Source organism: Heptranchias perlo, chromosome 1 (genome assembly GCF_035084215.1).
Source record: "Heptranchias perlo isolate sHepPer1 chromosome 1, sHepPer1.hap1, whole genome shotgun sequence".
NCBI lineage: Eukaryota > Metazoa > Chordata > Chondrichthyes > Hexanchiformes > Hexanchidae > Heptranchias > Heptranchias perlo.
The window spans coordinates 156,762,785-156,778,419 of record NC_090325.1 but is presented as its reverse complement, the minus strand read 5'-3'; the positions used below and the strand labels follow the sequence as shown (position 1 = coordinate 156,778,419).

The window sequence follows — 15,635 nt, the reverse complement described above, 5'->3', positions numbered from 1 at the left end:
AAATGGCTGAATGGAGCACATAAAGCACAGGAGAAACGGCTGAATGGAGCACATAAAGCAGGAGAAACGGCTGAATGGAGCACAGAAAGCAGGAGAAACGGCTGAATGGAGCACATAAAGCACAGGAGAAATGGCTGAATGGAGCACATAAAGCACAGGAGAAACTGCTGAATGGAGCACATAAAGCAGGAGAAACGGCTGAATGGAGCACATAAAGCAGGAGAAACGGCTGAATGGAGCACATAAAGCAGGAGAAACGGCTGAATGGAGCACATAAAGCACAGGAGAAACGGCTGAATGGAGCACATAAAGCACAGGAGAAACTGCTGAATGGAGCACATAAAGCAGGAGAAACGGCTGAATGGAGCACATAAAGCAGGAGAAACGGCTGAATGGAGCACATAAAGCAGGAGAAACGGCTGAATGGAGCACATAAAGCACAGGAGAAACGGCTGAATGGAGCACATAAAGCACAGGAGAAATGGCTGAATGGAGCACATAAAGCAGGAGAAACGGCTGAATGGAGCACATAAAGCACAGGAGAAACGGCTGAATGGAGCACATAAAGCAGGAGAAACGGCTGAATGGAGCACATAAAGCACAGGAGAAACGGCTGAATGGAGCACATAAAGCAGGAGAAACGGCTGAATGGAGCACATAAAGCAGGATAAACGGCTGAATGGAGCACATAAAGCACAGGAGAAACGGATGAATGGAGCACATAAAGCACAGGAGAAACGGCTGAATGGAGCACATAAAGCACAGGAGAAACGGCTGAATGGAGCACATAAAGCAGGAGAAACGGCTGAATGGAGCACATAAAGCACAGGAGAAACGGCTGAATGGAGCACATAAAGCACAGGAGAAACGGCTGAATGGAGCACATAAAGCACAGGAGAAACGGCTGAATGGAGCACATAAAGCAGGAGAAACGGCTGAATGGAGCACATAAAGCAGGAGAAACGGATGAATGGAGCAAATAAAGCACAGGAGAAACGGATGAATGGAGCACATAAAGGAGGAGAAACGGCTGAATGGAGCACATAAAGCACAGGAGAAACGGATGAATGGAGCACATAAAGCACAAGAGAAACGGCTGAATGGAGCACATAAAGCAGGAGAAATGGATGAATGGAGCAAATAAAGCACAGGAGAAACGGATGAATGGAGCACATAAAACACAGGAGAAACGGCTGAATGGAGCACATAAAGCAGGAGAAACGGCTGAATGGAGCACATAAAGCACAGGAGAAACGGCTGAATGGAGCAAATAAAGCACAGGAGAAACGGCTGAATGGAGCACATAAAGCACAGGAGAAACGGCTGAATGGAGCACATGAAGCACAGGAGAAACGGCTGAATGGAGCACATAAAGCACAGGAGAAACGGATGAATGGAGCACATAAAGCACAGGAGAAACGGATGAATGGAGCACATAAAGCACAGGAGAAACGGCTGAATGGAACACATAAAGCACAGGAGAAACGGCTGAATGGAGCACATAAAGCACAGGAGAAACGGCTGAATGGAGCACATAAAGCAGGAGAAACGGATGAATGGAGCACATAAAGCAGGAGAAACGGCTGAATGGAGCAGATAAAGCAGGAGAAACGGCTGCATGGAGCACATAAAGCAGGAGAAACGGCTGAATGGAGCACATAAAGCACAGGAGAAACGGCTGAATGGAGCACATAAAGCACAGGAGAAACGGCTGAATGGAGCACATAAAGCAGGAGAAACGGATGAATGGAGCACATAAAGCAGGAGAAACGGCTGAATGGAGCACATAAAGCCGGAGAAACGGCTGAATGGAGCACATAAAGCAGGAGAAATGGATGAATGGAGCACATAAAGCACAGGAGAAACGGCTGAATGGAGCACATAAAGCACAGGAGAAACGGCTGAATGGAGCACATGAAGCAGGAGAAACGGCTGAATGGAGCACATAAAGCACAGGAGAAACGGCTGAATGGAGCACATAAAGCACAGGAGAAACGGCTGAATGGAGCACATAAAGCACAGGAGAAACGGCTGAATGGAGCACATAAAGCACAGGAGAAACGGCTGAATGGAGCACATAAAGCACAGGAGAAACGGCTGAATGGAGCACATAAAGCAGGAGAAACGGCTGAATGGAGCACATAAAGCACAGGATAAATGGCTGAATGGAGCACATAAAGCACAGGAGAAACGGATGAATGGAGCACATAAAGCACAGGAGAAATGGATGAATGGAGCACATAAAGCACAGGAGAAACGGATGAATGGAGCACATAAAGCACAGGAGAAATGGATGAATGGAGCACATAAAGCACAGGAGAAATGGATGAATGGAGCACAGAAAGCAGGAGAAACGGATGAATGGAGCACATAAAGCAGGAGAAACGGATGAATGGAGCACATAAAGCACAGGAGAAACGGATGAATGGAGCACATGAAGCAGGAGAAACGGATGAATGGAGCACATAAAGCAGGAGAAACGGCTGAATGGAGCACATAAAGCAGGAGAAACGGCTGAATGGAGCACATAAAGCACAGGAGAAACGGATGAATGGAGCACATAAAGGACAGGGGAAACGGATGAATGGAGCACAAAAAGCACAGGGGAAACGGCTGAATGGAGCACATAAAGCACAGGAGAAATGGATGAATGGAGCACATAAAGCACAGGAGAAACGGATGAATGGAGCACATAAAGCAGGAGAAACGGATGAATGGAGAACATAAAGCAGGAGAAACGGATGAATGGAACACATAAAGCACAGGAGAAACGGCTGAATGGAGCACATAAAGCAGGAGAAACGGATGAATGGAGCACATAAAGAACAGGAGAAACGGCTGAATGGAGCACATAAAGCACAGGAGAAACGGCTGAATGGAGCACATAAAGCACAGGAGAAACGGCTGAATGGAGCACATAAAGCAGGAGAAACGGATGAATGGAGCAAATAAAGCACAGGAGAAACGGATGAATGGAGCACATAAAGCAGGAGAAATGGATGAATGGAGCACATTAAGCAGGAGAAACGGATGAATGGAGCACATAAAGCACAGGTGAAACGGCTGAATGGAGCACATAAAGCACAGGAGAAACGGCTGAATGGAGCACATAAAGCAGGAGAAACGGCTGAATGGAGCACATAAAGCAGGAGAAACGGCTGAATGGAGCACATAAAGCACAGGAGAAACGGCTGAATGGAGCACATAAAGCACAGGTGAAACGGCTGAATGGAGCACATAAAGCACAGGAGAAACGGCTGAATGGAGCACATAAAGCACAGGAGAAACGGCTGAATGGAGCACATAAAGCACAGGAGAAACGGCTGAATGGAGCACAGAAAGAACAGGAGAAATGGATGAATGGAGCACATAAAGCAGGAGAAACGGATGAATGGAGCACATAAAGAAGGAGAAACGGATGAATGGAGCACATAAAGCAGGAGAAACGGATGAATGGAGCACATAAAGCACAGGAGAAACGGATGCATGGAGCACATAAAGCACAGGAGAAACGGCTGAATGGAGCACATAAAGCAGGAGAAACGGCTGAATGGAGCACATAAAGCACAGGAGAAATGGATGAATGGAGCACATAAAGCACAGGAGAAACGGCTGAATGGAGCACATAAAGCAGGAGAAACGGCTGAATGGAGCACATAAAGCACAGGAGAAACGGCTGAATGGAGCACATAAAGCAGGAGAAACGGCTGAATGGAGCACATAAAGCACAGGAGAAACGGCTGAATGGAGCACATAAAGCACAGGAGAAACGGCTGAATGGAGCACAAAGCACAGGAGAAACGGCTGAATGGAGCACATAAAGCAGGAGAAACGGCTGAATGGAGCACATAAAGCAGGAGAAATGGATGAATGGAGCACATAAAGCACAGGAGAAACGGCTGAATGGAGCACATAAAGCAGGAGAAACGGCTGAATGGAGCACATAAAGCAGGAGAAATGGATGAATGGAGCACATAAAGCACAGGAGAAACGGCTGAATGGAGCACGTAAAGCAGGAGAAATGGATGAATGGAGCACATAAAGCAGGAGAAATAGATGAATGGAGCACATAAAGCACAGGAGAAACGGCTGAATGGAGCACATAAAGCACAGGAGAAATGGATGAATGGAGCACAAAAAGCAGGAGAAATGGATGAATGGAGCACATAAAGCACAGGAGAAATGGCTGAATGGAGCACACAAAGCAGGAGAAACGGCTGAATGGAGCACATAAAGCACAGGGGAAACGGCTGAATGGAGCACATAAAGCAGGAGAAATGGATGAATGGAGCACATAAAGCACAGGAGAAACGGCTGAATGGAGCACATAAAGCACAGGAGAAACGGCTGAATGGAGCACATAAAGCAGGAGAAACGGCTGAATGGAGCACATAAAGCACAGGAGAAACGGCTGAATGGAGCACATAAAGCACAGGAGAAACGGCTGAATGGAGCACATAAAGCACAGGAGAAACGGCTGAATGGAGCACATAAAGCACAGGAGAAACGGCTGAATGGAGCACATAAAGCACAGGAGAAACGGCTGAATGGAGCACATAAAGCAGGAAAAAAGGCTGAATGGAGCACATAAAGCAGGAGAAACGGCTGAATGGAGCACGTAAAGCAGGAGAAACGGCTGAATGGAGCACGTAAAGCACAGGAGAAACGGCTTAATGGAGCACATAAAGCACAGGAGAAACGGCTGAATGGAGCACATAAAGCAGGAGAAACGGATGAATGGAGCACATAAAGCAGGAGAAACGGCTGAATGGAGCACATAAAGCAGGAGAAACGGATGAATGGAGCACATAAAGCACAGGAGAAACGGCTGAATGGAGCACATAAAGCAGGAGAAACGGCTGAATGGAGCACATAAAGCAGGAGAAACGGCTGAATGGAGCACATAAAGCAGGAGAAACGGATGAATGGAGCACATAAAGCACAGGAGAAACGGATGAATGGAGCACATAAAGCACAGGAGAAACGGCTGAATGGAGCACATAAAGCAGGAGAAACGGCTGAATGGAGCACATAAAGCAGGAGAAACGGATGAATGGAGCACATAAAGCAGGAGAAACGGCTGAATGGAGCACATAAAGCAGGAGAAACGGATGAATGGAGCACATAAAGCACAGGAGAAACGGATGAATGGAGCACATAAAGCAGGAGAAATGGATGAATGGAGCACATAAAGCACAGGAGAAACGGCTGAATGGAGCACATAAAGCACAGGAGAAACGGATGAATGGAGCACATAAAGCAGGAGAAATGGATGAATGGAGCACATAAAGCACAGGAGAAACGGCTGAATGGAGCACATAAAGCACAGGAGAAACGGCTGAATGGAGCACATAAAGCAGGAGAAACGGCTGAATGGAGCACATAAAGCACAGGAGAAACGGCTGAATGGAGCACATAAAGCACAGGAGAAACGGATGAATGGAGCACATAAAGCACAGGAGAAATGGATGAATGGAGCACATAAAGCACAGGAGAAATGGATGAATGGAGCACATAAAGCACAGGAGAAACGGATGAATGGAGCACATAAAGCAGGAGAAACGGATGAATGGAGCAGATAAAGCAGGAGAAACGGCTGAATGGAGCACATAAAGCAGGAGAAACGGATGAATGGAGCACATAAAGCACAGGAGAAACGGATGAATGGAGCACATAAAGCACAGGGGAAACGGCTGAATGGAGCACATAAAGCACAGGAGAAACGGATGAATGGAACACATAAAGCAGGAGAAAAGGCTGAATGGAGCACATAAAGCACAGGAGAAACGGCTGAATGGAGCACATAAAGCACAGGAGAAACGGATGAATGGAGCACATAAAGCACAGGAGAAACGGATGAATGGAGCACATAAAGCAGGAGAAACGGATGAATGGAACACATAAAGCACAGTGGAAACGGATGAATGGAACACATAAAGCAGGAGAAACGGATGAATGGAACACATAAAGCACAGGAGAAACGGCTGAATGGAACACATAAAGCAGGAGAAACGGATGAATGGAGCACATAAAGCACAGGGGAAACGGATGAATGGAACACATAAAGCAGGAGAAACGGATGAATGGAGCACATAAAGCACAGGAGAAACGGATGAATGGAGCACATAAAGCAGGAGAAACGGATGAATGGAACACATAAAGCACAGGAGAAACGGATGAATGGAACACATAAAGCACAGGAGAAACGGCTGAATGGAGCACATAAAGCACAGGAGAAACGGATGAATGGAACACATAAAACACAGGAGAAACGGATGAATGGAACACATAAAGCACAGGGGAAACGGATGAATGGAACACATAAAGCACAGGGGAAACGGATGAATGGAACACATAAAACACAGGAGAAACGGATGAATGGAACACATAAAGCACAGGGGAAACGGATGAATGGAGCACATAAAGCACAGGAGAAACGGATGAATGGAGCACATAAAGCACAGGAGAAATGGATGAATGGAGCACATAAAGCACAGGAGAAACGGATGAATGGAGCACATAAAGCAGGAGAAACGGATGAATGGAGCACATAAAGCACAGGAGAAACGGATGAATGGAGCACATAAAGCAGGAGATACGGCTGAATGGAGCACATAAAGCACAGCAGAAATGGATGAATGGAGCACATAAAGCAGGAGAAACGGCTGAATGGAGCACATAAAGCAGGAGAAATGGATGAATGGAGCACATAAAGCAGGAGAAACGGCTGAATGGAGTACATAAAGCAGGAGAAACGGCTGAATGGAGCACATAAAGCACAAGAGAAACGGCTGAATGGAGCACATAAAGCAGGAGAAATGGATGAATGGAGCACATAAAGCACAGGAGAAACGGATGAATGAAGCACATAAAGCAGGAGAAACGGCTGAATGGAGCACGTAAAGCACAGGAGAAACGGCTGAATGGAGCACATAAAGCACAGGAGAAATGGCTGAATGGAGCACATAAAGCAGGAGAAACGGCTGAATGGAGCACATGAAGCACAGGAGAAACGGATGAATGGAGCACATAAAGCACAGGAGAAACGGCTGAATGGAGCACATAAAGCACAGGAGAAACGGCTGAATGGAGCACATAAAGCACAGGAGAAACGGATAAATGGAGCACATAAAGCACAGGAGAAACGGATGAATGGAGCACATAAAGCACAGGAGAAACGGCTGAATGGAGCACATAAAGCAGGAGAAACGGCTGAATGGAGCACATAAAGCAGGAGAAATGGATGAATGGAGCACATAAAGCACAGGAGAAACGGATGAATGGAGCACATAAAGCACAGGAGAAACGGCTGAATGGAGCACATGAAGCACAGGAGAAACGGCTGAATGGAGCACATAAAGCAGGAGAAACGGATGAATGGAGCACATAAAGCAGGAGATACGGCTGAATGGAGCACATAAAGCAGGAGAAACGGCTGAATGGAACACATAAAGCACAGGAGAAACGGATGAATGGAGCACATAAAGCAGGAGAAACGGATGAATGGAGCACATAAAGCACAGGAGAAACGGCTGAATGGAGCACATAAAGCAGGAGAAATGGATGAATGGAGCACATAAAGCACAGGAGAAACGGCTGAATGGAGCACATAAAGCAGGAGAAACGTCTGAATGGAGCACATAAAGCAGGAGAAACGGCTGAATGGAGCACATAAAGCAGGAGAAACGGATGAATGGAGCACATAAAGCACAGGAGAAACGGCTGAATGGAGCACATAAAGCAGGAGAAATGGATGAATGGAGCACATAAAGCACAGGAGAAACGGCTGAATGGAGCACATAAAGCACAGGAGAAACGGATGAATGGAGCACATAAAGCACAGGAGAAACGGATGAATGGAGCACATAAAGCACAGGAGAAACGGCTGAATGGAGCACATAAAGCACAGGAGAAACGGATGAATGGAGCACATAAAGCAGGAGAAATGGCTGAATGGAGCACAAAAAGCAGGAGAAACGGCTGAATGGAGCACGTAAAGCACAGGAGAAACGGCTGAATGGAACACATAAAGCAGGAGAAACGGATGAATGGAGCACGTGAAGCACAGGAGAAACGGCTGAATGGAACACATAAAGCAGGAGAAACGGATGAATGGAGCACGTAAAGCACAGGAGAAACGGATGAATGGAGCACAAAAAGCACAGGAGAAATGGCTGAATGGAGCACATAAAGCACAGGAGAAACGGCTGAATGGAGCACATAAAGCACAGGAGAAACGGATGAATGGAGCACATAAAGCACAGGAGAAACGGCTGAATGGAGCACATAAAGCACAGGAGAAACGGATGAATGGAGCACATAAAGCACAGGAGAAACGGCTGAATGGAGCACATAAAGCACAGGAGAAACGGATGAATGGAGCACATAAAGCACAGGAGAAACGGCTGAATGGAGCACATAAAGCACATGAGAAACGGATGAATGGAGCACATAAAGCACAGGAGAAACGGATGAATGGAGCACATAAAGCACAGGAGAAACGGATGAATGGAGCACATAAAGCACAGGAGAAACGGATGAATGGAGCACATAAAGCAGGAGAAACGGATGAATGGAGCACATAAAGCAGGAGAAACGTCTGAATGGAGCACATAAAGCACAGGAGAAACGGATGAATGGAGCACATAAAGCACAGGAGAAACGGCTGAATGGAGCACATAAAGCAGGAGAAACGGATGAATGGAGCACATAAAGCAGGAGAAACGGATGAATGGAGCACATAAAGCAGGAGAAACGGATGAATGGAGCACATAAAGCACAGGAGAAACGGCTGAATGGAGCACGTAAAGCACAGGAGAAACGGATGAATGGAGCACATAAAGCAGGAGAAACGGATGAATGGAGCACATAAAGCACAGGAGAAACGGATGAATGGAGCACATAAAGCAGGAGAAACGGCTGAATGGAGCACATAAAGCACAGGAGAAACGGATGAATGGAGCACATAAAGCAGGAGAAACGGCTGAATGGAGCACATAAAGCACAGGAGAAACGGCTGAATGGAGCACATAAAGCACAGGAGAAATGGATGAATGGAGCACATAAAGCACAGGAGAAACGGCTGAATGGAGCACATAAAGCACAGGAGAAACGGCTGAATCGAGCACATATAGCACAGGAGAAACGGCTGAATGGAGCACGTAAAGCACAGGAGAAACAGCTGAATGGAGCACATGAAGCACAGGAGAAATGGATGAATGGAGCACATAAAGCACAGGAGAAACGGCTGAATGGAGCACATAAAGCACAGGAGAAATGGATGAATGGAGCACATAAAGCACAGGAGAAACGGCTGAATGGAGCACATAAAGCACAGGAGAAACGGATGAATGGAGCACATAAAGCACAGGAGAAACGGATGAATGGAGCACATAGGGCACAGGAGAAATGGATGAATGGAGCACATAAAGCACAGGAGAAACGGCTGAATGGAGCACATAAAGCACAGGAGAAACGGCTGAATGGAGCACATAAAGCACAGGAGAAACGGATGAATGGAGCACATAAAGCACAGGAGAAACGGCTGAATGGAGCACATAAAGCAGGAGAAACGGCTGAATGGAGCACATAAAGCAGGAGAAACGGCTGAATGGAGCACATAAAGCATGAGAAACGGCTGAATGGAGCACATAAAGCACAGGAGAAACGGCTGAATGGAGCACATAAAGCAGGAGAAACGGATGAATGGAGCACTGTAAAACAAACGCAGGGAAAGATCTGAAAAAAAATTCTGAATCTGAAAAAGTGACGTCAGAGCAGAGGGACAAACGACAGATCCCAAGGAATTACAGCTAAGTGATTTAATTTGTTATATAAATAAGTCAAGTGTTTAATTTACTGTATAATTGAGCTAAGTGTTTAATTTATTATTTACTATATAATTAATTTAAGTGTTTAATTAATTAATCAGACTGAAGGGGATAAAATTAAAATTAACTGTATAGAAGATACTTACATCAAAGGGTTCCGAATTTAATTAAATTAAAATCTAGTATACATAAATAATAAATAGGAGTTAAGGAAATAATAAAATATAAAAGTTAATAAACAAAAAACAAGGCTAATTAATCTGAAATCAAGGTAAATCCATCTACTAAATATAATCGAGATCTCAAGTAATTGTATTGTATTTAGAATTAAATTACATAAGAACATAAGAACATAAGAAATAGGAGCAGGAGTAGGCCAATCGGCCCCTCGAGCCTGCTCCGCCATTCAATAAGATCATGGCTGATCTGATCCTAACCACAAATCTAAATTCATGTCCGATTTCCCGCCCGGTCCCTGTAACCCCTAATTCCCTTTACTTCTAGGAAACTGTCTATTTCTGTTTTAAACTTATTTAATGATGTCGCTTCCACAGCTTCCTGGGGCAGCAAATTCCACAGACCCACCACCCTCTGAGTGAAGAAGTTTCTCCTCATCTCAATTTTGAAAGAGCAGCCCCTTATTCTAAGATTATGCCCCCTAGTTCTAGTTTCACCCATCCTTGGGAACATCCTTACCGCATCCACCCGATCAAGCCCCTTCACAATCTTATATGTTTCAATAAGATCGCCTCTCATTCTTCTGAACTCCAATGAGTAGAGTCCCAATCTACTCAACCTCTCCTCATATGTCCACCCCCTCATCCCCGGGATTAACCGAGTGAACCTTCTTTGTACTGCCTTGAGAGCAAGTATGTCTTTTCTTAAGTCTGGACACCAAAACTGTATGCAGTATTCCAGGTGCGGTCTCACCAATACCTTATATAACTGCAGCAATACCTCCCTGTTTTTATATTCTATCCCCCTAGCAATAAAAGCCAACATTCCGTTGGCCATCTTGATCACCTGCTGCACCTGCATACCAACTTTTTGATCTTCTTGCACTAGGACCCCCAGATCCCTTTGTACTGCAGTACTTTCCAGTTTCTTGCCTTAAAAATAATAAATTGCTCTCTGATTTTTCCTGCCAAAGTGCATAACCTCACATTTTCCAATATTGTATTGCATCTGCCAAAACTCCGCCCACTCACCCAGCCTGTCAAAATCCCCTTGTAGGTTTTTTATGTCCTCCTCACTCTCCACTTTCCCTCCCATCTTTGCAAACTTTGATACGTTACACTTGGTCCCCTCCTCCAAACCGTTGATATAGATTGTAAAGAGTTGGGGACCCAGCAACGACCCCTGCGGAACACCACTGGCTACTGGTTGCCAGTCTGAGAATGAACCATTTATCCCAACTCTCTGCTTCCTGTTAGATAACCAATCCTCCACCCATGCCAGAATATTACCCCCAATCCAGTGATTCTTTATCTTGAGCAATAATCTTTTATGTGGCACCTTGTCGAATGCCTTCCGGAAGTCTAAATACACGACGTCCACTGGTTCCCCTTTATCCACCCTGTACGTTATGTCCTCAAAGAACTCAAGCAAATTTGTCAGACATGACTTCCCCTTCGTAAAGCCATGCTGACTTTGTCCGATTAAATTATGTTTATCCAAATGTTCCGCTACTGTCTCCTTAATAATAGATTCCAAAATTTTACCCACCACAGACGTTATCACAGACGTTAGGCTAACTGGTCTATAATTTCCAGCATTCTGCCTACTACCCTTTTTAAATGAGGGTGTTACATTAGCAGTTTTCCAATCTGCAGGGACCTTTGCCGAGTCCAGAGAATTTTGGAAAATTATTACCAAAGCATCCACAATCCCTACTGCCACTTCCCTCAAGACCCTCAGATGTAAGCCATCAGGTCCAGGGGATTTATCCGCCTTGAGTCCCATTATTTTACTGAGTACCAATTCCTTAGTGATTTTAATCGTATTTAGCTCCTCGCCCCCTAGAGCCCCCTGTTTGTCCACTGTTGGGATATCCTTAGTGTCCTCTACCGTAAAGACTGAAACAAAATATTTGTTCAGCATTTTTGCCATTTCCATGTTTCCCACCATTAATTTCCCGGTCTCATCCTCTCAGGGACCTACGTTTGCCTTAACCACCCTTGTTCTTTTTATATAACTATAGAAACTCTTGCTATCTGTTTTTATATTTTTTGCTAATTTATTTTCATAATCTATCTTCCCTTTCTTAATCAATCCTTTAGTTACTTTTTGCTGTCTTTTGAAGACTTCCCAATCTTCTATCCTCCCACTAAGTTTGGCGACCTTATATGTCCTTGTTTTTAGTCGGATACTGTCCTTAATTTCTTTACTTAGCCACGGATGGCTGTGATTTCTGTTACACCCTTTTTTCCTCAGTGGAATATATATTTTTTGAAAGTTGTAAAATAACTCCTTGAATGAACACCACTGCTCATGTACCGTCTTACCCTTTTATCTATTCACCCAGTCCACTTTAATCAATTCTGCTCTCATACCATCATAGTCTCCTTTATTCAAGCTCAGTACGCTTGTTTGAGAACCAACCTTCTCACCCTCTAATTGGATATGGAATGTAACCATGTTATGGTCACTCATTCCAAGGGAATCCTTAACTAGGACATTATTAATTAATCCTGGCTCATTACACAGGACCAGGTCCAAGGTTGCTTGCCCCCTTGTAGGATCAGTTACATACTGCTCAAGAAATCCATCCCTAATACACTCAATAAACTCTTCCTCAAGGCTGCCCTGCCCAATTTGAGTTGTCCAGTTAATATGATAGTTAAAATCCCCCATAATTATAGCTGGTCCCTTATTACATGCCCCGACTATTTCCTGATTAATACTTCTTCCAGCAGAGTTGCAACTATTAGGAGGCCTATATACTACGCCCACGAGTGTTTTTTTTCCCCTTATTAGTTCTTTTCTCTCCCCAAACTGTTTCATTATCCTGATCCTTTGTCCCAATATCATTTCTCTGTATTACAGTGATTCCTTCCTTTATTAACATAGCCACCCCATCTCCCCTTCCTTCCTGCCTGTCCTTCCTGATTGTTAAATACCCTGGATTTTTAATTCCCAGTTGTTGTCACCCTGCAGCCATGTTTCTGTAATGGCCACATGATCATACCCACACGTAATTATTTGTGCCGTTAACTCGTCCATTTTGTTACGAATGCTACGTGCATTCAGATGAAGAACTTTCTAATATGTTTTGTGACACTTAGTTCCTCCTTTTTCCTTTTTTAACAATTTACCTTTTACTCCATACCTTCTGTCCCTTCCTGACACACTTTCCTCTGTCTCCCTGCTCAGGTTCCCAACACCCTGCCACAGCTTTGATGCTGGGTTAATCACCTTACGCCTTCTAGTTTTTATTTTTTCTGTCGTGCCTGAAGTACACTTTCTTTCCGCTGCTCTACGCTTTTCCCTTTCACTTGTTCGTGAACAACTGTTTGTACTATTTGTATTGTAGATTTCACCTGGGTCTTCCCCTCTCTTGCTGCTCTCAATTTTATTCCCTTCTGATTCCCCGCTCAGGTTCCCATCCCCCTGCCACTCTCGTTTAAACCTTCCCCAACAGCACTCGCAAACACCCCCGCGAGGACATTGGTCCCGGTCCTGCTCGGGTGTAACCCGTCACGCTTGTACAGGTCCCACCTTCCCCAGAACCGGTCCCAATGTCCCAGGAATCTAAATCCCTCCCTCCTACACCATCCCTGCAGCCACGCATTCATCCTGTCTATTCTCCTGTTCCTATACTCACTAGCACGTGGCACCGGTAGTAATCCTGAGATCACTACCTTTGAAGTCCTGCTTTTTAATTTATCTCCTAACTCCTTAAATTCACCTTGCAGGACCCCATCCCTTTTTTTACCTATGTCGTTGGTACCAATATGGACCACGACTACTGGCTGTTCACCCTCCCCCTCCAGAATGCCCTGCAGCCGCTCCGTGACATCCTTGACCCTAGCACCAGGGAGGCAACATTCCCTCCTGGAGTCACGTTTGCGGCCGCAGAAACGCCTATCTATTCCCCTTACAATGGAATCCCCTATCACTATAACCCTGCCACTCTTCTTCCTCCCCTCCTGTGCAGCAGAGCCACCCGTGGTGCCCCGAACCTGGCTCTTGCTGCATTCCCCTGATAAGCCATCTCCCCCAACAGTATCTAAAGCAGAATATCTGTTTGAGAGGGAGATGGCCCCAGGGGACTCCTGCTCTACCTGCCTAGTCCTTTTACTCTGCCTGGCGGTCACCCATTTCCTTTCTGCCTGCGTATTCTTTACCTGCGGTGTGACCACCTCACTGAACGTGCTATCCACGATAGTCTCAGCATCGCGGATGCTCCACAGTGAATCCACCCGCAGCTCCAGCTCCGAAAGACGGTCAGCCAGTAGCTGCAGCTGGACATACTTCCTGCACACATGGTCGCCAGGGACACTGGTAGTGTCCATGACTTCCCACGTAGTGCAGGAGGAGCATATCACGGGTGCGAGCTCTGCTGCCATGACTTGCCTTAGACTTTCAGACTCTCCTCCCGCTCTCGGTCTCTCCTTTTATACTGTGCTCACCTCTCGGACTCTCCTGCCTCACCTGTGATGTCGCACAGTAGTTGTCTCTTGTTGCAGGTCTGCTGCTGCTTTTTATTCCCCAATCTCAGTCTTCTACTCTCAGGTTCACTACCGCTCTGGGGAAAAAGTTAGGAAAAGCAAGGCAAAGCAGCACCTCCTTCCCCCACTTCACCGAACTCCCACACGTACCAAACTCTCCGTTCACACTGTGTATCCGCACACCATGTGAAATTAATACTAATAAATAAATTTTAAAAACTAGAAATGACAGTGCAGGCTATATGTCGGGACTGTGATTTGTGGGAGTTTGTGGTCAGTGAGACTGTCCCGGATTGCCACATCTGCAGGGTGTGTTTCTGCTTAGAGATACTCCAGCTCAGCATCTTTGAGTGGGAGTACGAGTTAGAGACACTACGACACATTAGGGAGGGGGAGGAATTTTTGGCTAGTTTTCACCAGAGTACAGACACACTCCAGAGGAAAGCACAGATACAGGAAGCGGAGAGTATGACTGTTAGTCCGAAGGATAAGGGGAACCCAGGGCAAATAGAGAAGGAGGTCCTACAGACACTGGTCCTGCCCAACAGGTACAATATACTTGCCACCTGTGTGGATAAGGATGCATTCTGCAGGGTTGCTGGCCAGAATGCTAACCATGGCACCGTGGAGCAGGAGGCAGTCCAAGGGGAGGGGGAGGGAGAGAGCAGAATAGAAAGATTGTAGTCATAGGGGATTCGATAATTATGGGGATAGATAGCATCCTCTGCAGTCGTGACTGAGAGTCCAGAAGGGTGTGTTTCATACCTGATGCCAAGGTATCAAGAACTGGAGAGGAACTTGGAGAGGGAGGGTGAAGATCCCGTTGTCGTGGTCCATGTTGGACCAATGATATAGGGAAGAAAAGGGAGGATATCTGCTAAGGGAATATCAGAAGTTAGGAACTAAATTAAAAAACAGGACCTCATGGGCGGTAATCTTGGGATTACAATCCAAACCACGTGCCAATTGGCATCAGGATAGGCAGATCAGGAAGATGAAAGTGTGGCTAAAGATTGGTGTGGGACGGAGGGATTCCATTTCATGAAACACTGGCACCAGTGTCAGGAAGGAGCTGTACCTCTGGGAATGGGACCGGTGTCCTAATGGAAAGGACAAATAAGGGCTGCCTACAGTA

The 15,635-nt window shown here is 45.7% G+C and overlaps 1 protein-coding gene across 1 annotated transcript in view; it reads right to left on the bottom strand.

The window, feature by feature from the left end:
* LOC137321132 (acid-sensing ion channel 5-like) overlaps positions 1–15,635 on the bottom strand; it is a 118,411-nt gene that overhangs the window by 51,107 nt on the left and 51,669 nt on the right. The gene's annotated exons all lie outside the window — the stretch shown is intronic.